The following is a 19,847-nucleotide window of genomic DNA, read 5'->3' on the forward strand; positions in this document are numbered from 1 at the left end:
AGTGGTATTGCTAGGTCTTGAGGTAGATTGTTTCCCAATTTTTTGATTAATTGCCATAATGATTTCCAAAGCAGCTGTACAAGTTTGCACTCCCACCAGCAATGGAGGAGTGTTCCCTTATACCACATCCTCTCCAGCATAAGTTGTCATCAGTGTTTTTGATCTTGATCATTCTGAAAAGTGTAAGATGGAATCTCAGAGTTGTTTTGATTTGCATTTCTCTGATGGCTAAAGATGTTGAGCAATTCTTTAGATGTTTTTCAGCCATTTGAGATTTGTCTATTGAGAGTTCTCTGTTTAGGTCTATACCCCATTTTTTATTGGATTATTTGTTCTTTTGATGTCAAGTGTCTTGAGTTCTTTGTTTATTTTGGAGATCAGCAGAGGACAACTTTTAAGAGTTGGTTCTCTCCTTTGGTGATGTGGGTCCTGGCGATTCTGAACTCAGGTTATCAAGCTTGGCAGCCATTGCCTTTACCTGCCGAGCTATCTCATTGGTGTTCATTTCCTAATTTTATTTATTTATTTATTTATTTATTTATTTATTTTTAAAGATTTATTTATTTATTATGTGTACAGCATTCCTTCCACGTGTGCCTGCAGGCCAGAAGGGGGTGCCGGCTCTCATTATAGATGGCTGTGAGTCACCATGTGGTTGCTGGGAATTGAACTCAGGACCTCTGGAAGAGCAGTCAGTGCTCTTAACCACTGAGCCATTTCTCCAGCCCATTTCCTAATTTTAAAGCTCATTAAAATGCTACATTAATCAAGATACTGTGGTAGCAGTATAAAGGTAGACATTTAGATTAATTTACTTCTAAATAGGCCAGTAAGTCTAAAATAAGTCCTGACCTTCATGATTGTCAGTTTATTTACAGCAAGGGCACCATTGTAATGTAATAGGGGAATGTATGTATTTCTATCACAGCTGGATAGCTATATGCAAAGCTCACACACACCATGAGCAAACATTAACTAAAAATTAATGTAAGAGCTGAAACTATAAAATCTTAGCAGAAAGCTCACCCAGGACCTGGGACTAGACCATCACCTCACTCTGACAACAGCACCAGTGACAGAGGAAGAACATATGGGACTTAATCAAAATTAACAGCTCTCGTGCCAGAAAGGAGGTATTTCAGTCAGATATTCTTATGGCTATGAGGAATACCTGAGAGAGTCTAGATGTGGTGATTCATGGCTTTAATCCCAGCACTTGGGATGTAGAGGCAAGAGGATCAAGTATTCAGATATGGATCACCACATCTAGTCTTTGTGGTGTAGCACAATTAGTAAAAACCCAGAGAAAGAAATTGGGGTTCAACCTGAAGGTCAGAAAAACAAAACAGCCAGCTAATGGCTCTTACGTCTACCTCAGTCCGAAATGGTGATCCTGCCTCCAGGAATCTCAGAATGAGACGGAGGCTGAGAGCTCTCAGTCCTTCCGTTTTATAATCCTCTCTAGGGTTGGGATTAAAGGCATGCATCACTACCGCCTGGTTTCTATGGCAAACTAGCATGGCTACTGGGATTAAAGGAGTGTGTCACCACTGCCTGGTCTGTAAGGCTGACCAGTGGGGCTATTTCACTCTCTGAACTTCAGGCAAGCTTTATTTATTAAAATACAAATGAAATATCACTACATTGTGGTGTTTCATTTTTTAAAGATTCATTTTATTTTGTGTGTATGCATGCCTTGCCTATATGTAGGTATGTGTGCCACATGTGTACTTAGTGCTCACAGAGGGCAGAAGAGCATTGGATCCCCTGGAACTGAAATTATAGATGGCTGTGAGCTCCCATGGGCATGATCATAGGTGCTAGGATCAAACCTTGGGTCCTCTGCAAGAGCAACCAGTGCTCTTCACTGCTGAGCCATCTCTGTAACTGCTTTTTTTCCTTTTTTTAAGAATGCTTTGTTAGTTGATACTTTATTGACTGAACATTTCCAATAGTGGTAATGATAACAATACCTTACATACATAGAATGTATATTCTCATAGTTTTATCCTTAGACTTGTAATTGAGGAGACCAGGGTTCTAAAACCATGAATAGATTTTTAAGGTTAGACACAACAGTGTAATCTTATCATTTGATTTTCAGTGTGAATAGCTTTGAGAGTGAATAAGAGGGTCATTTAGTATGCCAGTTTAACAGCACAGATAAACTCTACTGGAAAAGTCAGGGTAGAGTTACTCTGTCAGTAACTGACAAAGGGCATCTGTTTCTCTGGGCTCTGCTCCCTGTACCACAGTGTCACATGGAATATAGTTTGTTTCTTCCCACTGTCAAAAATCCACTTGGAGCTTACAACTTTAAACATGTGCACATCAAAAAATTCCATAAAGCCACCTCACTAGGGGTTAGGCCACAGATTAACCCCAGTGCAGTAAATGTAGGTGATTTTAATACTGTACTTTCCCCAATGGACATGTTTCCCAGACAAAACAAACAAAACCCCTGAAACAAAAAACTGGAAATATCAAATGGCACCATTGACATAAATACCCTAACAGATGTCTACAGTATATTCCACTCCAGCATTACAGAATACACCTTTGCTGGGAGGTGGTAGCACAGGCCTTTAATCCCACACACTTGGGAGGCAGGGGCAGGTGAATCTCTGTGAGTTCAAGGCCAGCCTAGTCTACAGACTGAGTTCCAGGACAGGTTCCAAAGCTTACAAGAAACCCTGTCTTGAAAAGCCAAAACCAACCAAACAAACAAGCAAACTTCCCCAAAACTCCTTCTTCTCAGTCTTCCATATAGGTTTCTTTAAATGGATTTGTGGTGTTATTTTGAAGCTCTCAAGCTTTTAAGAGGTAGATCCTGCTTGGTGGAAGTAGTTCTCTGGGACAAATTGTCCAGTGAGGAAGATTCCTATTTCCAGCTGTGGTCTCTGCTTCCTGCCCACTACTACGCCAGGCACTTCTGCCACATGCGTGCTCTGAACTCTGCCGTGCCTTCCCTACCATGATTCACTAAAACTGATGGAAATATGAGCCAAATAAACCTTTCCTCCCTGAAGTGGTTTCTGTTAGGTTATTTTGGTCACAATGATGCAGAAGTAACTAACACAGAAAATTGGCCAGTCAGTAACTGTGACTAAACCTGACCACGTGGTTCCTAAGCCTTTGGAATTGTTTGTTTTTGAACAGTTTGGTGATTCAGGCTAGAGAAGCCCTGGAGTGATGTAAGAGCTTAATAGGCCCTTGGTTATTTTCTGTGTCTCACTGCTGAGAGTGCTTTAGACAGTGGACCTCAGTGCGGCAGAGATATGTCTGGTGCTGTTTCCAATAAAGACAGCAAAGCCCTTTGGGAGAAATTGAGTCCTAACTGCAGCAGGAAAAGTACCTGAGCCTGGACTATCCAGTTTCGAAGAGAAGCTGGTCAGATTGACTGTGTGACATACTTCTGTAATCCCCAAATCTAGGAAGGATGACACTGAGGACAGCTTGAGCTATATAATGAGTCTAAGACCACGGATTCACAGGAAAGAGAAGTGTTAAAAAATGATAGGGGTAGGCTGGCAGTCCGAGTTGCCAAGCCTGACAACTAAGTTCCATCCTCAGGAACCGTGATGTGAAAGGCAAGAATCAAGTCATCTAAGTTGTTCTTTAACTTTAACGTGCATGCCAGGCGTGTTAGTGCCCATCTCTACTGAAAATGCTAAATAAATTTAATAAAATCCTTAAAACAGGTATGGTGGCACTTACCTATAATTTCAGTACTGGGATAGTAGAGGCAGGAGGATGAGGAATTTATGGTCTGTCCACAATTATATTGTGAGTTTGTGGCTAACCTAGGCTACCTGAGACCCCATATCAAAAAACAAAAACACCTTTTTATTTATTTATTTATTTTTATTTATTTATTTTTTTTTGGTTTTTCGAGACAGGGTTTCTCTGTGGCTTTGGAGCCTGTCCTGGAACTAGCTCTTGTAGACCAGGCTGGTCTCGAACTCACAGAGATTCACCTGCCTCTGCCTCCAGAGTGCTGGGATTAAAGGCGTGCGCCACCACCGCCCGGCTAAAAACACCTTTTTAAAATGTCTTAATAAATATGTTAAGATATATATTTGGCTCTTGTATATGCTAGGAAAGTGCTATACTACTAAACTATGTCCCCAGCCACTCTTGATTTTATTTAATAATTCATTTGTGTGTGTGTTGGGGGGATGACATATGTACATATTTGGGCAGGTGCCGGAGCAGGCCACAGGATCCTCTAGAGTTGGAGTTAAAGGAGGCTGTGAAACAGGATCACTTACCAGGACATGGATTCACCAATTAGACTAGGCCAGCAAGCCCCAGGAAGCCTCCCATCTCTGCTACCCCAGCAGTGGGATTACAAGCGTGCCCCATCATGCCTAGCTTTTTATATGGGCACTTTGTTTTTTGTTTTGATTTTTTTTCAGTTTTTTATTTTTTTTCCATTCAAAAATTTACACTTCCTCCCCTCCTCCCATTCCCCTCCTGCTCCCCCACTCTCCTTCCTTCCTCCTCCTCCCTCCTTAAGAGAGGACAGGGAACCCTGCCCTGTGGGAAGTCCAAGGCCCTCCCCCCTACATCCAGGCCAGGGAAGCTTTGCATCCAAATAGACTAGGGTCCCAAAAAGCCAGCACATGCAGTAGAAACAAGTTATATGTGTACTTTGAACAGAGGAGCAAATGATCTTAACTGTTGAGCCATCTCTTCAACATCTATCATTCCTAAGCCTGAGTTTCCTTAAAACAAGATAAACAAACAAACCAACGACTGGGAATGAGGAGATGCTCAGAAGGTAAAGGCACTTGGTGCTAAACCTGACGATCTGAGTTCAATCCCCAGGACTCAAGTGCTGGAGAGAGAGAACTAGCGCTCCTCCCCTCCACATACACACAATAGATAAATGTAAAAAAAGACGAGAAAAAAGAAAACCCAAGCAAAAGAATGATAATTTTTATTATTTAGGGCTATGTGACGATTAACTCCCTAAGTCAGTGGTTTCACCCTTCCTAATGCTGTGATCCTTTAATACAGTTCCTCATGTGGTGACCCCCCAGCCATAAAATTATTCTAATTGCTATTTTATAACTTTTCTACTGTTATGAATCATAATGTAAATATTATTGGAGATAGAAGTTTGCCAAAGGGGTTGCAATCCACAAGTTGAGAGCCACTGCCCTAAGGCATAAGAAATTCTTTTCTGTTTTTTTTTTTTTTTTTTTTTTTTTTTTTTTTTTTGAGATAGGATTTTTCTGCATTGTTCTGGCTGTTTTGGAACTCACTCTGTAGACCAGGCTGGCCTCAAACTCACAGATCTGCTTGCCCCTGCCTCCCAAGTACTGGGATTAAAGGTGTGTGCAACCACCATCCAACAAGAAATTCTTACGTAGTTCAGAATGTTAGCTAGTATAAACACGGCTATTCTCAATACACTTTTGTGTATTTAATACTTTTATTAGTTTAAAACTAATAAAAAAATAAAAAGGAACTATTAAAAATACCTGTATCCTTCCACCACCACCACAAAAAAAAAAAAAAAAAAAAAAAAAAAAAGAAATCCTTATCCTGTGGTGGTTGAGGTCAGACCTCACTAAGTAGGAAATACAGGTCTGTAGGAAGAAGCGGGATAAGAAGTATGTGGTGGTGCATGTCTTTAATTCCGGAACTCGGAGGCAGAGGCAAGCGGATCTCTGTGAGTTTAAGGCCAGCCAGCACTATATCATAGGTTTCAAAAAATAAAAAGCAAGTCAGAAGTTCTGGCTGGTAAGAGCCTATTCCTCTGTTAGTCTGACCCATGCGATTCCTGGTACCAGTTGGTATTAAGTAGGAAGGAGACAGACCCTATCCTCTAGAATTTCTAGGTAGGAGAGGGGAACAGAGAAAAATGTAGAGCTCAATAAAAATCAATAAAATAAAAAAGTAAAAAAAAAAAAGAATTTCTAGGTAGTTCAGCTGCCTCCCAGGATTAACTTTAGATCGCATACATTGACCTCTACTGCTGTAGTTTGTTAAAAATGCTTTCATACACACTAACAGAATTTTGGAGATTTAGATCCAGCAGTTTTTAAAATTGTCCCCATTTTATTCTAGAGGAAGCCAACTGAAACTAAGAACATAGGCTTTTATAGGCATATTGTTTACATATAAATTCTGGTTCCTTTGCTTCCCTAAGTTATAATCTGTGGCTGTCCTGGTTGCATAGGCTAATCATCAAAGCCATTTGGGAAGCTGAATCAAGAGGACCACAAGATCAAGGCCCACCCTGGTCTACAGAGTGAATTCACGGCCAACCTGAGCTAGCCTCAAATTCCTGGGCTAAAGTGTTCTTGTATCAGATCTTTAATACTTGGGAAGACAGGGTACACAACTGCTCCTAGATATATATATATATTTTGTCATTTTTAGGAAGACTAGGTTATTGAGTTCCCTGAGAGAGGGCAGTAGACTGGACAGTAGCAGAGTGTTGCCTGTGGCCTGAATACTTGCTACTGTTGTTACTGAGGACCAGAAAAGTGGTAGTGGGAATAACTAGACAATCAGATGTAGATACACTTTATTCATTTATTTTTGAGACAGGGTCTCATTTAACTTAAACTTGTCTCAAAGTCACTATGGGGCCCAGGCTGGCCTTGAATTTCTGATCCTTCTGTGCCAGTTTCCTGAGTGCTGGTATTCCAGGCATGTGCCACTATGCCTGGTGACAACTAAATTTGGTAAGCCCATGCCCTTTCCACATATCACCTCTTACACTATTAAGCCGATCCCCGACTACTGTGATGATGTCATTTCTGTTAGCATCTTGGCAGGTAGTCTAGTTTTTCCAAAAGTGGTAGCGTAGACAGTTGCTATACTTTTTTTGTTTCTCATTCCCCAAGAAAATATCAGTCAGTCAGGTATAGTGGCACATGCCTGTAATCCTAGCCTCAGGAGGCTGAGGCAGGAGGCTTGTGAATTTGAGATTAATGTGGGTCCCATAGGGTAACTATCTCAACAACACTGGGTAACTATCTCAAACAACAAAAAAAGTGAAAAACACCTCTGAATTTGGGTTTATGGGGTTAAAGCAAGGCCCCAAGGAAGGCAGTCTTCAATAGTAGAAGACAAAGACAGCCTACATTAAGTGAACTACTGAACAAGTTACAGTGTGAGTAACAACACCAACAAAACAACCTGATAGGTAGGTGGTACACAACTTTGAGCCCAGCAATCAGGAGGCTGAGGTAGGTAGATCTCTGTGAGTTAGTTCAAGGATAGTCTGGTCTATATATTGAGACCCTATCTCAAAACAAACAAAACCGACAGGTGAGTTAAGAGAATTGAGTTATCATTCTCTGCTTGGATCTATCCCTTTCTCTAAGCTGGAGATCAAACCTAGGTCTCTCAACACACTAGGGAAACACTGCTCCTGAGCTATACCCCAGTCCCAGATGTACTGTGTAGGAACTGTGTTTTATAATATTTCTGAGCTTAAACTTGACTTTCCCATGGTGGGACTCATGTATTCATTCATACTGGTAGTGGATTGTGCCCCTTCAGGATGTAGCTCATAAGCAGTAAGGTTCATGCCCTTGGTGAGAAGAGTATGGGCTGGATTTCAGTCTGTCCGGCTCTCTGTGGTGCTGAGGGTGTATATACAACCTGTGAAAGGGAGGGTGAGGGCGCGCACCATACTGTATTTACTGCCCTAGCTGTTAGGTAATAAAGGGAAGGGATTTGCTAAAGTCCAATTCCCCGTGTAAGAAAGGCACTGATTCTGTAGATACTACTTGGCTTCAAATGAGACGATCCAGGGGTTACCTGAACAGACGCACTGACTTTGTCCTTGTTGTGACAATTTCTATAACTCATCAGATTGGATAGAACCTGATAATTGCTGGCTGCTAATGTGGAGATTGTAGCATTACCTCTAGTCTGGCTAGGCTTTTCTCTCAATCTGTTAAGACAAATCAGTTGTCTTTTTACTTTCAGACAGGTCTCATGTGGCCCAGTTTGGCCTGGGCTCACTAGAACTGATGACCTTGGACTCTGGGTCCTCCTACCTCCACTCTAGTTCTGGAATTATCAGGATGTGCCACCGCACTGAGCTTTGATGAGTCATCTTCTGGAAGACAGTTGTGATTATTTTGGGACACTCAGAGACTTGCCCATGGGTAGAATCTGGCTAAAGCTTCCCCTGGTTTTCAGGCAAAGGCCATCCATATAGGTTTGCTTCAGTCGTAGAAAGGGAAGCTTCTAAACAACCATTTGCCTTCTTTCCACACCTTTGAAGCTCAAACTGTTTTTGTGGCTGTGTGGATTGAGGAAAAAGGAACCTGTTTGTATGAGTCACTAAACAAAAGACAAGGCTGGTGTCAACCTGAAATGAGGTCCTTGTTCTGCAATAGTGTGTGAGTTTGAATAGGGAAATCACCTAAGTTGCCTCTTTTACTTTTGCTGTTAGAGATAGGAGCAGTATTTACCTCAAAGGTTTATTGCAGGGACCAAATGAAATGAATTCAAACAGATGTGGTTCTACACTCCTGCAGTCCCAGCATTCAGAAGCCTGAGGCAGGAGGATGAGGAGATGAAGCCTAGCTTGGGCTACACAGGAAATCCCAGGCCATCTGAACTACATAGTGAAAGCTTGTCTCAAAAATGAAGTAGAAAACAAAGAAGAGGAGTTTGTTTCTCCCAATCCTTCTGCCTCTACCTCCTGAATGTGGAGATTGCAGACTTGTGCCACTATGCCTGGATATGTTTGTCTGCCTTTATAATAAATTTAATGTGTATGTGAGTGTATGTCACAAATGTGTGCATGTGTGCCTGCAGAGGCCAGAAAAGAGTCACGTCCCCTGGAGTTGGTGTTTCAGGCAATTGTGAGCTCCCTGATATAAGCATCCAGAATGTGAACTAGGTCCTCTTGAAGAGCAGCATGCACTCTTAACCTCTGAGCCATTTTCCCAGCCCATTTGTCTAGTTTTGAGAAAGTGTCTCATTCTACAACAGGCTTAGAACTCATAGCAATCCTCCTGCCTCACCCTCTAACGTGCTAAGATTACAGGCACATGCATTAGACTTGGCTTTATCTGTTTTATAAAATAATTCTTGTAGTTTTTATAGTCTTCAGAAAGAGAGTTACTATGACGAGAATAAGACAGTGGAAAAACTGGGCTGGAGGGAGAGAGTTCAGGGCACTTGCTCTAGCTGGAGAGGACCAGGATTCAGTTCCCAGCACCCTACCAGGCAGCCCACAGCCACCTGTAACTCCAGTTCTGGGAGATCCATTGCCCTCTTCTGGCATCCTCAGGTACCAGACACTCAGGTAGTACACATGTATATGTGCGGGGAAACACTCATACGTATACAATTAGACAAAACAGTTAAGTGTGGTGGCGCCCTTGTAACCCATGCACTTTAGAGATAGAGGCAGGAAGGCCAGGGATGCAAAGGCAGCCTGGACTTGGGAGCTTGAGCACAGCCTGGGTCGTGTGAAACTCATCTCAAGTAAACAAAACAAATGAATAAAGAGAGAGCGAGAAAAAACAGAAAAAGAACATTATGAGAGAAACTCAACTTACATTGATTGAGTCAAATCTAAAAAAAAGTAACAGTTTATTAAGAGAAAATTTAGATGCTGATATAACTTCAGATTTTTATAGATTTTATTTTTTGCTTTTATGTGTGTGACTGTGAGTGAGTGAGTGAGTGAGTGAGTGAGTGTGTTTATGTCAGAGAACAATTTCTGGAAGCTGGTTTTCTCCTATCAAGTGAGTTTTAGGAATTGAGTTTAGGTTTATCAAGCTAGTGACTTTTCTTGCTAAGTCATCTCTCTGACTCTACAATTTACAATAAAGTAAATGGTGCTGGAAATCAAGCTCTGGGCTTGATCACACTAGGGGAGTTCTCTACCATTAAACTGTACCCTTTGGTCCTCATGAATTTTTAATGAAAAAATGATACGTAAAAATATCTAATACGGGGCTGGAGAGATGGCTCAGAGGTTAAGAGCACTGGCTCCTGTTTCAGAGGATCTGGGTTCAATTCCCAGCACCCACATGGCAGCTCACAACAGTCTGTAACTCCAGTCCCAGGGAATCTGACACCTTCACACCAACGCACATGAAATAAAGTTAAATAATAATAAAAAATATCTAATACCTTGAGCTTTTTTTTGAGACTCAAAATGAATACAAGGGGAATAACTTACCTAGGATGTATATATGATACAAGACAACTATTTAAAATAAAGATTCAAGGAAAGAATTGATTTGGAAAATCCTAGAAATAAGTATCCTACAACAAGAGAAAGGATAGATTAATTATATTAAACATTATATCATGCTCATTAAACATAGTAGTTTTGAAATACCTGTAATGGTATGAGTTTTTCTTTATCTAATGTTAACTTAGAAAAAAAATCTATTAGTTTTTATGAGGCAAAAATTATACCTTGTTTTTGATTGGTTAACAAATCTTGTCCAGCATCACCACAGAGCCTAGGTTACAGTAGCTAGTTTAGCAAAAACAGACAAGCAAGCAAAGCATGAGGAGTACTGTCCTCCAGTACACCTGTGCTCCAGGGAACTAGGCGATTATGCCCACGTGGTCAGTGCACGCTTCACAGAACAGAAGCTGGGAAGATTTATACGGAAGTCACATTTGGGAGGGTACTATATGAGAGACATATATATGATATTACTGTAGAGAGTTAAGAGACGGGATTATACTGGGTGAAAATGAAGAGGAAGGGATGCAAGCAGAAATTTAGGAGGCAGAACGAACAAGTTTTAGTGACCAGTTAGACTCCCTCAGTGAGGGGGAAGAGGAAGAGCAGAATCCTGCCTAGATTCTTAACCTTGAGTGAGGAGACTTGGGGTGGTGCTATTAAACAGGATAGGCCGAACAACTCGGTTATATAGCAGGTTACATAGGCGTTTCCTCAAAGCAAATACACATAGCACACCTAACCCCAACAAAAATCTGTGTACTTTTTAGTATTGGATCAAAAACACACATAATGGAAGTATATATACACACATATACATACATATATAAACCAATCTATCTGTTTTATCTATCACTATATTCCAGTCAAAGGGTTATTATCAGAGCATATAAAAGTAGACACCTGAAAGAGAAAGGGATGAGAGACTCTAACAACAAAAGAATTAAATGGACAGATTGATAGAAGAGAGGCAATAGAGAGATGTGTTTTTTTGAACAGTTAGAAAATTAGGTATTTTGCCACCTGTTTTGTACAGTATCCCAAAGTTTCCTTAACTCTCCACTCCTTTCCCAGGCAGTGTTATATCCACAGAGCTTACCATGATCCTTTTCCCGATCAAATGCTTTCGCTGAACTCTGGAACTCCTGTTTACCTAACAACCTCTCCGAGGGCCTTCTCTAGCCTCCCTCCTGCCTCAGCCTGGTGTTGTAAGCAAAGGTCAGAGGTCAGTGGCAAACGTTTTCCCCACTCCCTTGCTAGACAAGTTTTCTCTGTGTAACAGCCCTGACTGCCCCGGAATTCCTTCTGTAGACCATGCTTGTCTCCAATTTAGAGATCTGTCTCTGCCTTCTGAGTGCTGGGATTAAAGGCATGCCCAACTAAATATATTCATATTAGTCCAGTTTGTTATTTTCATTGATGGTTAGTGTTTTTGTGATTTGTTTTAAGGAATTGATGGGGCTGGAGGTGTAGTTCAGTGGTCAGAATATGTGCTTAATGTATGTGGGCCACGGATTCAATCCTCAGTACCCAAACGAGTCAATTGTTGTTTACCTTAATATTGTGAAGATAGTTCTCTAGATTTTTTTCCCTTTGGTATTGGGGATCCATTCCAGGACCTTGCACATGTGAGTCCAACACTGCACCACTGAAAAAACACTCTAAATTCTGGATATGTTTCTAAACTACTTTAATACTTAAAAAATTAGTATATATTCATTGTATAAAACAATGGGCTTTATTGTACCAATTTAATCCACTTAGATCATGCATTTTGACTATATTTTCACTCTTATTTATTACCCTGTCTTATTTTATTCCTTCTCCTCTTGGCCTTTCTTTCCTGGGTGGTCCCTTTCACATTGGTCTCATGGGTTTTGGTTGTTCAATTTTCTTTTCTCTCTCTCTCTCTGTCTGTCTCTCTCTCTCTCTGTCTCTCTCTCTCTCTCTCTTTCTTTTTGTTTTTTGGGACAAGGTCTCGTGTGGTCCAAGCTGTCCAAGAACTTAATAATGTAGCTAAGCATGACCTTGAACATCTGATCTTCTTGCTTCCACCTCCTGGGTGTTGGGATTATAGGTTTGTGATTGTGGCCGACTCCCAGTGTAATTGTCCTTCTAAATAAAGTATAGAATCTTGGCTGCTTCAGATAATAAAAAGACATTATTTATTGGTAAATCCACTCATTCATCCATTTATGTGTTATATATTGAGCTAGGAAAGGTGGTATATACCTGTCTTTAATACTTGGAAGGTGGCTGTGTTCACTACTATATTGCCAGTGCTGTTGCTAGATACTTGAGAAGCTGAGGCAGGAGGATTACTTGAGCCTATAAATATGAGACTAACCTGAACAACATAGTGAGACATGTCAAAAGAAAGAAAGAAAAGGTGTATGCATGGAAAACCTACATGCTATCTGTGTTTATAAGCAGTATTATAGAGGTGCTAGTAATGAAAGAAGATTATCCCAAAAAGGAATACATGGGCTGAGTGTGGTGGCTCATGCCTGGGAGGCAGTGTCAGGTGGATTTATGTTCAAGGCTAAAGTGGGCTACAGAGTTCCTGTTTCAAAAAAATGTATTTGGCTATTTTGGTTAAACACAAAATGAGGTGCAGGAAGGTGATGATTGTGCCTGTGCTCCTAGAGTTCAGGAGACAGAGATGGGGTCTTAGACCAAACATGCTAGTTAGACTGGTAGAATCAGCCATCTTAGGTTCAAGTGTGAGGCAGAGACTCTGCCTCAATATAAAGTGGAGAGCAACAACGAAACAACAAATAAAAAACAACAAACAACTGGGCTGGAGAGACAGCGCAGTGGTTAAGAGCACTGACTGGTCAAGGCGGTGGTGGTGCACACCTTTAATCCCAGCACTGGGGGCAGGGGCAGGTGGATCTCTGTGAGTTCAAGGCCAACAGTCTCCAAAGCTACACACAGAAACCCCTGGTGGGGGGGGGGGACAATGACACTGACCACTCTTCCAGAGAACCTGGGTTCAGTTCTCAGCACCCACATAGCAGCTAACAATTGTCTGTAACTCCAAGATCTGACAGCCTCACATAGACATACAGGCAGGTAAAATACCAATGCACATAAAATAAAAATAAGTTAATTAAGAAACCCAAACAAACAAAAATGGTGTCTTTTTCATGTGTGCTCATACATGCAGACAGGAATACCACACATACACTACAAACCAATACTGCAGCAGAGAGCCTCTGTCGTTGTTGAGGGCCCTCCTTGGTTTGCCTGATATGTGCTCTTGGTATTTTTGTTTGAACTATTTTCTTTTTAGGTCTGAAATCTCATTTTAGGAAAGTAGAGCAGATATTAGTGGTTCACTTCTAAGTACAATAAGTTTCCAGGAAGTATGGGTAGTGCTCATTATCACCCACCAAGGGTCAAGACCAAAGTTTATCTTTTTCTAGCCTTTGAATTACCAGTAGACCTGTACTTAGGGTCAGCTGGATTAATAAATGTTCGAGTAAACCATTTCAAACATGCACATGAATAATAAACAAAACAAAATGTATAAAAATCCTTTTTTGGGGGTAGGTACTGGACTAGGCAGCAAAGTCTCCAAGACTGGAGCTAGTGTGAATCCTCCTGTCTCAGCCTCTAAAGTGTTGGGATTGCAGGCACATACCTCTATATATAACTTCTACCTAAATTGTTAGCGTTTCCCCCCCTTAGAAATAACTGGACATAGAGCTTAAGGATGCAGTTTAGTTGAAACAGTGCCTTCATAGCATGCATGAAGCTCTGAGTTCATCCCAGCACTGCATAAACTAGATGTGGTGGTACACCCCCGTAACCTTATATAAACTAGATGTGGTGGTACACCCCCATAACCGTATATAAACTAGATGTGGTGGTATACCCCGTAACCCCAGCACCGTATAAACTAGATGTGGTGGTACACCCTGTAACCCCAGCACCGTATAAACTAGATGTGGTGGTACACCCTGTAACCTTATATAAACTAGATGTGGTGGTACACCCCGTAACCCCAGCACCGTATAAAATAGATGTGATGGTACACCCCAGTGACTCCGGCACTGTGTAAACTGGATGTGGCGGTACACCCCTGTAATCTCAGCACGTGGGAGGAACAGGAAAAGAAAAGAGGACCAGAAGTTCAAAATCAGCTTTGGTTAAAAGGCAAGTTGCAGGCCTGTAGAGACCTTGTCTCAAAACCAAACCAAACTGGGCATGATGCCCATACTTTTGATCTTAGCACTTGAGAGCCAGAGGCAGGTGGATCTCTGTGAGTTTAAGGCCAGTCTGGTCATAGCAATTTCTAGGCCAGCCAGGGCAACATAGTTAGACCCTGTCTCAAACAAAACAAAACAAGAAATTCACCAAAACAACAAACAAAAAGACAAAAGGAAGGACAAAAGAAAAAAATAACTAGGAACAAAGATTACTAAAAGATGCAAATTGGTAGTTTCTGATCAACTTTACTTCTGATTTGTAAGAAAGGGAAACAGAATTGAGAGTTATAAATGCTGCTTAGTATTTTCAGATCTAAGTTCAATCAGCACAGTCATCAGCTGACATTTACTCTGAACCCCATGGGTGAATGGCATGGAACCAGATTCCACAAGAAATATTATCCTCTGCCTACGCAAGCAAACTTAGCTCTTGAGTTATTGCTTTCAGGAGCTATACATAATGATAGTTGATGCTAATAGGCTGTGAGATTCAGCCTGAAATCATTATGTTAAAATAGGGACAATCACATACCAAGTTTAATAATAAAAACAAGGCTGTGGTAGCACCTGTAGTCCCACCACTTGGGAGGTAGAGACAGAAGCACCAGGAGTTCAGCTACATAGCAAGTTCAAGGGTAGCCTGGGCTAAATTAAATTTCCACCTGTTTGAAAAACAACCAAATATCTCCCTCTACAATTCCCCCTAAGTAGAAACTGTATATATATCTTGAACAAAGAAGTCATTGTTCAATAGTTATACTCTTAAGGTTTTAAGTTATTTACCAATTAATATCTTATCAAATACTATTTTTCATTGAAAGAGTTTAATTTTATTTGATCACTATATCAATAATGCAAGGTAGATTTTTCAGGTAAAAATAGGGCAAGTTGACTCAAAACATATGGGTAAAATTTTTTGCATGAGTATATATATATATATATATATATATATATATATATTTATGTGTGTTTGTGTGTATGTGTGTGTGTGTGTGACTAAGTGCAAATGGAAGCCAGAAGTCAAACTCAGGTGTCCTTCCTCAGCAATAGTTTGCTATTTTTTTTTTTTTTTTTACTGGGGTGGAGATAGGTGGGGGAATGATGCAGTGGCCCTCTGTTGTAGCCAAAATGGAAAGATGGGGAGGCCAAGAGCCTAAAGTATCTAGTTGTCTCGGGCAGTCTCCCACCCATTCCGCTTAGATCAGAAGAGATATGTCGAGGTCATGGTGATATGGCCATAGACTTTTTAATCGACTTTTTATAGGTTTCATGCATCCTGATTCCACCCATCTCCCAGTACCTTCATATCCATCCACACTTGCAACCTCCCTGCTTTTTTTTTTTTTTTTTTTTAAGACTATCTCTGAACTTGGACTGGACTTGCCTATTAGGAACCTACCTGTTTCCCCCCAGCTTTGGGTTTATAAGGGTGCAATGCTGCTATGCCTAGGTTGTTTTCTTTTTTTAATGGGTTCTGGGGATCTAACTCAGGTTCTTATACTTTATCATCTAAGCTATCTCTCCAGCCCGCTTTTGGTTTGTGTACAGCCCAGGCTGTTTGAGAGCTCATGGCCATTCTGTTGCCTCAGCCTCTCTGGTGCTCAGGTTATGAGGTGGGCTTTTCTCATCTGGTAAGAAGTCAAATACAAAGAAATCCTGAGTTGGGTGTGGTGGCACAAGCATCTAATTCCAGCACTGGAGAAGCAAAGACAAGAGGATTGGTGCAATTTTGAAGCCTGTTTAATCTACATACTTAGTTCCAAGTTATCCAGGAGGTACACAGGGAGATCCTGTCTCAGGCAGTCAGTTCTGGTAGATAAAATGTCAAACATTTTTTATTAAAACCTATTTTTACCTTCAAGGTCAGTAACACATTTAGTATTAAGGGACTTTTAAAATTCTGTATTAAGAGGGTTTTCTTTCAGCAGGTGTGGTAGTACATATCTCTAACCCCAGCTCTTGGGGGAGGCCAGATGATCCAGGTTAGCCTGGGCTGTGTAGGGAAACCTTGTCTCTTGTGTTTCAAAACAGAACAAAGCAACTGGGGGTGGGGGCTTTAAGTGTTTATCATTCTCCTGTAGTTCTCCGCCTATTTTTTTATTCCACACCCTAATCTCTTTCTTTCTAGTAGGGTTCCTATTGCTGGCTATCCAGCCATTACCATCATAATTCCATTTAAGGTAGCTCGGCTGGATCTATTTATTCTGTCCTACAATCTACTTTCTCTTTTAGCCTTGCTTCCTAAATCAAGTTGACAACCCAGTTTATTTTTCCTTCTTTTATTTCAACAACTCCTGGTCTAGATTGGTTAGGAGGCTATAATATAATCTGGGCACAACCTCTCCCCCTTGGAATCTGTATTTACGAGGTTTCCTCCTTTCCTGGCTGAACGTGCTGAAGCCCGGCAGAGTACTTTGTGAAGGACTTCAGCCCCCACAGTCCTCTGTGTGCGCATGCCCACTCTTCTTACAGTTGTCAAAGTGCTTTTCCAGAGCGGTCACATAATCAACCCGAAAGAAGAAATAAATACTGTTCATTTTTCAATTTTATCGCTCTTTAAAAACTGGACACTTAAAGGTAACTGCTGCTATGAATTCATTACTTGAAATTGGGTTGTTGCATGTAAAAGCCGATCTATTGTGTGTGGTGGGGGAGGGGAAACAGGCATCTATTTCTCAGACTTTGCTATATATAAGCAAAAAAACCTCCAAGTTAAATTATACAGGCAGTTATTTATGGATACTTCATGTTGACTTTGTAAATTTTATCTTAATCACTAAGTTAGTTTTTTTTTAAAGATCTTATTTATTAAAAGGTGGGTCTTGACCTTGACAGTAAATTTATACAGAAAGCAAAATTTGTATTATTTTAAGAGTATTGAAAAAAGGAGTGTTTTCTTATAACATTGAGAATTTAATGAGATAGTAGTACTATTAATTAAAGTCATCATAAAATATTCTGAGTCTAGGTTACTTTTTGGCTTGGTGGTGGGGGGTAAAGTACAGCATTTTTTTCCCATCAAGAGCATGCAGTTTAAGCTAAAGGCATTCACAAAAAGCACTGAATACAAACAGTAAGAAAAGCTATACTAAATATAATCCAATACGTATTTCAGCCATGATGATATAGCCATTGTAAAGAAAATTCTCTCTCATCAAAGCACTCAAATTCCAGAAGTATAATGGTCTACTGCAGCACTGTAAGAAGGAAGTGTGAGCATCTGTGACCATCCTTTTTGGCAGTGATGGAACTTTGTGTTGTCTGAGTCCGAGGTTCACTGTCCTCTGTTCTCTGTTTATAATACTAATCAAAGCCATTGTTTTACATAGAGGAAACTGAGGAATATAAAAGCAATCTAAAGCAAGCTTTATTGATAGTAGCAGGCAATCGGCAATCCCTGGTGCATGTTATATTATACTGGGCTGGGCTTTTTTTCCCAGGGGAGGGGAAGAGGCAGGGAATAAGAAGGCAAGTACGGTGATTGAGAAGTGAAATGTTTCCCTAAGTCTACTATATTCTTTGTACACGAAACTTTGAAATGAAAGATGCGATCTGTTAAGCATTTTAATGATAGTTTTAATAAAACAGAACAGTTAATCCAACTTGTCTGATATCCTTTGTGTAATAGTTAAGAGAGATGATACCTCCATTTTAAGAGTTGTTCAATAGTCCAAAGGCAGAGTTGTTGTGTGTATCTGAATGCCCTTTTACAAATGTCCCATGAAAGATGCTTCTCCAGTATATGATTTAATTAACTGTATTAAATATATTAATAACTTTGTTGCAACTGTATGGAGTCATCTAAAAATTATATGTTTGGTCATAGCGCCGTTAACATTTCAAAATATTTGTTTTCAAGGTCTCAGTCCTGTAATATTCAGATATTTAAAGCAATTAACATATTCTGAGACAAGCTAATTCAGTGATTACTACACACATGGAAATCTTTTGGTTTTGAGTGATTACTGTTTTCATCCTTGAGTAAGAAAACAGGTTGTATGGCAGAGGTGAACATAGCTCTTCTATGTGAAGTGGAAAATACCATACACTCCTTATATGGCTAAATGAAGCAGTGAGGGTAATGTACTATAATTACAATGTATGAGAATTTGGGACTTTGTACTCTCTATTTTTAACAGTTGCTAGCATATGGTAATTCGGGGTCCTCAAACCATAGTCTTTCACTGTTAATACTAGTGATAAAAGAATGATTTCTAAATTTGCCAGTCTTGTGACCGAGGCAGCAGCAGGAGGATTCAAAAATGAAAATCTGGCAACCCCAGAATTATCTTGACTGTCTACTTAAATCTCAGAAGCATTTTAAAGTCCCGCCCCCACTCCATCTCACAGACTCCCTCCCTTCTCCTCCCTCCCCACCTCCCTCCCTCTGACCTCAAATCCAACCAGAAGCATTTCTCCACTCTGCAGAGAATTTCTCAGGCTCCCGTTGAGACCTGAAACGCCAAGAAGCCAGGAAATCTCTTGGGCGGCAGAATTGGAGAAAATTGGAGAATAAGCAGAAAACCCCACAATCCTTAGAGTAATAAGAAGCAAACACGTCTAAACGTTTCAGTAGGTTTTCTTTTCCTCTTTCTTCCTTCTTTCTTTCCTTCTCTCGTGTTTTTTTTTTTTTTTTTTTTTTTTTTTGAGTCAGGTTTCATTTATACTAGGCTGGACTCGAACTAAGTATTCAAGGCTGACCTTGAATGTTTGATCCTCCGGAGTACTAGGATTACAAGCCTGCGCCACCACGCCCGGCGATTTTCCTCTTTTTAAAAACTGGATTTTCTTTTATATTAAAACGTCTCCTAACAAAATGGAGTAGCTGCCGCTACCAAGAGACCAGAGAATGATTGTGCAGCTGAGTTCTTCCAACAAATGCCTAAGATTTCCTCTCTCGTGGTTCGCTGCAGCCAAGTGAAACAATTATCCGCGGCAAGAAGGCAGTTTGCTAATCAAGAGGGCTGTCTTTTTCTTGTTTCTTTTTCTTTCCTTTTTTTAAGTGCTTCAGCTGGGGAAGGGGAAAGAGAGGGTCGTGTACCACGTCTTTTTAACCTTGCTGAAGGACGCAGCACTATTTATTGACGTATGCAAATAACTGGGGGAGGGTGGTGCTTGGGAAAAAACAGGAACCAGAATCAGTTTCTCCTCGCAGGGTGAACGCTCTGAGTTCCGGTGAAGGGGAAAGAGACGTGGCGAAATTGCTGTCTTTCTGTCTTATAAGCACATCTCTCACTAATACAGAAAAGGGACCGAGACGTCAGAAAGGGTGAAGACGCTCTCAGTGTTTTTAAGAGACCTTGCTCGAGCCTTCCTACCCCCCTCCCCCAGCCCGACCTGCTCTTCTAAATGCGAGATTATGGATTTGCATTGCAATTGGCTAGTGGCGGTGGCACTGGATTTTCGCAAGTAAAACACCCGCCCGCTTCAGTGAGGGCATT

At 40.7% G+C, this 19,847-nt stretch overlaps 1 protein-coding gene across 8 annotated transcripts in view; it reads left to right on the forward strand.

Annotated features, from left to right (window-relative positions):
* Positions 1–19,847, forward strand: part of Cpeb3 (cytoplasmic polyadenylation element binding protein 3) — a 191,720-nt gene that overhangs the window by 17,698 nt on the left and 154,175 nt on the right. For 4 of the 8 annotated variants that reach the window (XM_057777647.1, XM_057777652.1, XM_057777653.1 and 1 more), the window contains exon 1: positions 19,300–19,675. The exons of 2 other annotated variants lie outside the window; for them this stretch is intronic. The gene's annotated coding sequence lies outside the window, so the exon portion shown is untranslated. Of the gene's footprint in view, positions 1–16,864; positions 16,984–18,836; positions 18,979–19,299; positions 19,676–19,847 lie in introns of those variants that run through there. 2 more of the 8 variants (XM_057777649.1, XM_057777648.1) reach the window with 2 other exon arrangements.

The sequence above is a fragment of the Chionomys nivalis genome, chromosome 8 (genome assembly GCF_950005125.1).
Source record: "Chionomys nivalis chromosome 8, mChiNiv1.1, whole genome shotgun sequence".
NCBI lineage: Eukaryota > Metazoa > Chordata > Mammalia > Rodentia > Cricetidae > Chionomys > Chionomys nivalis.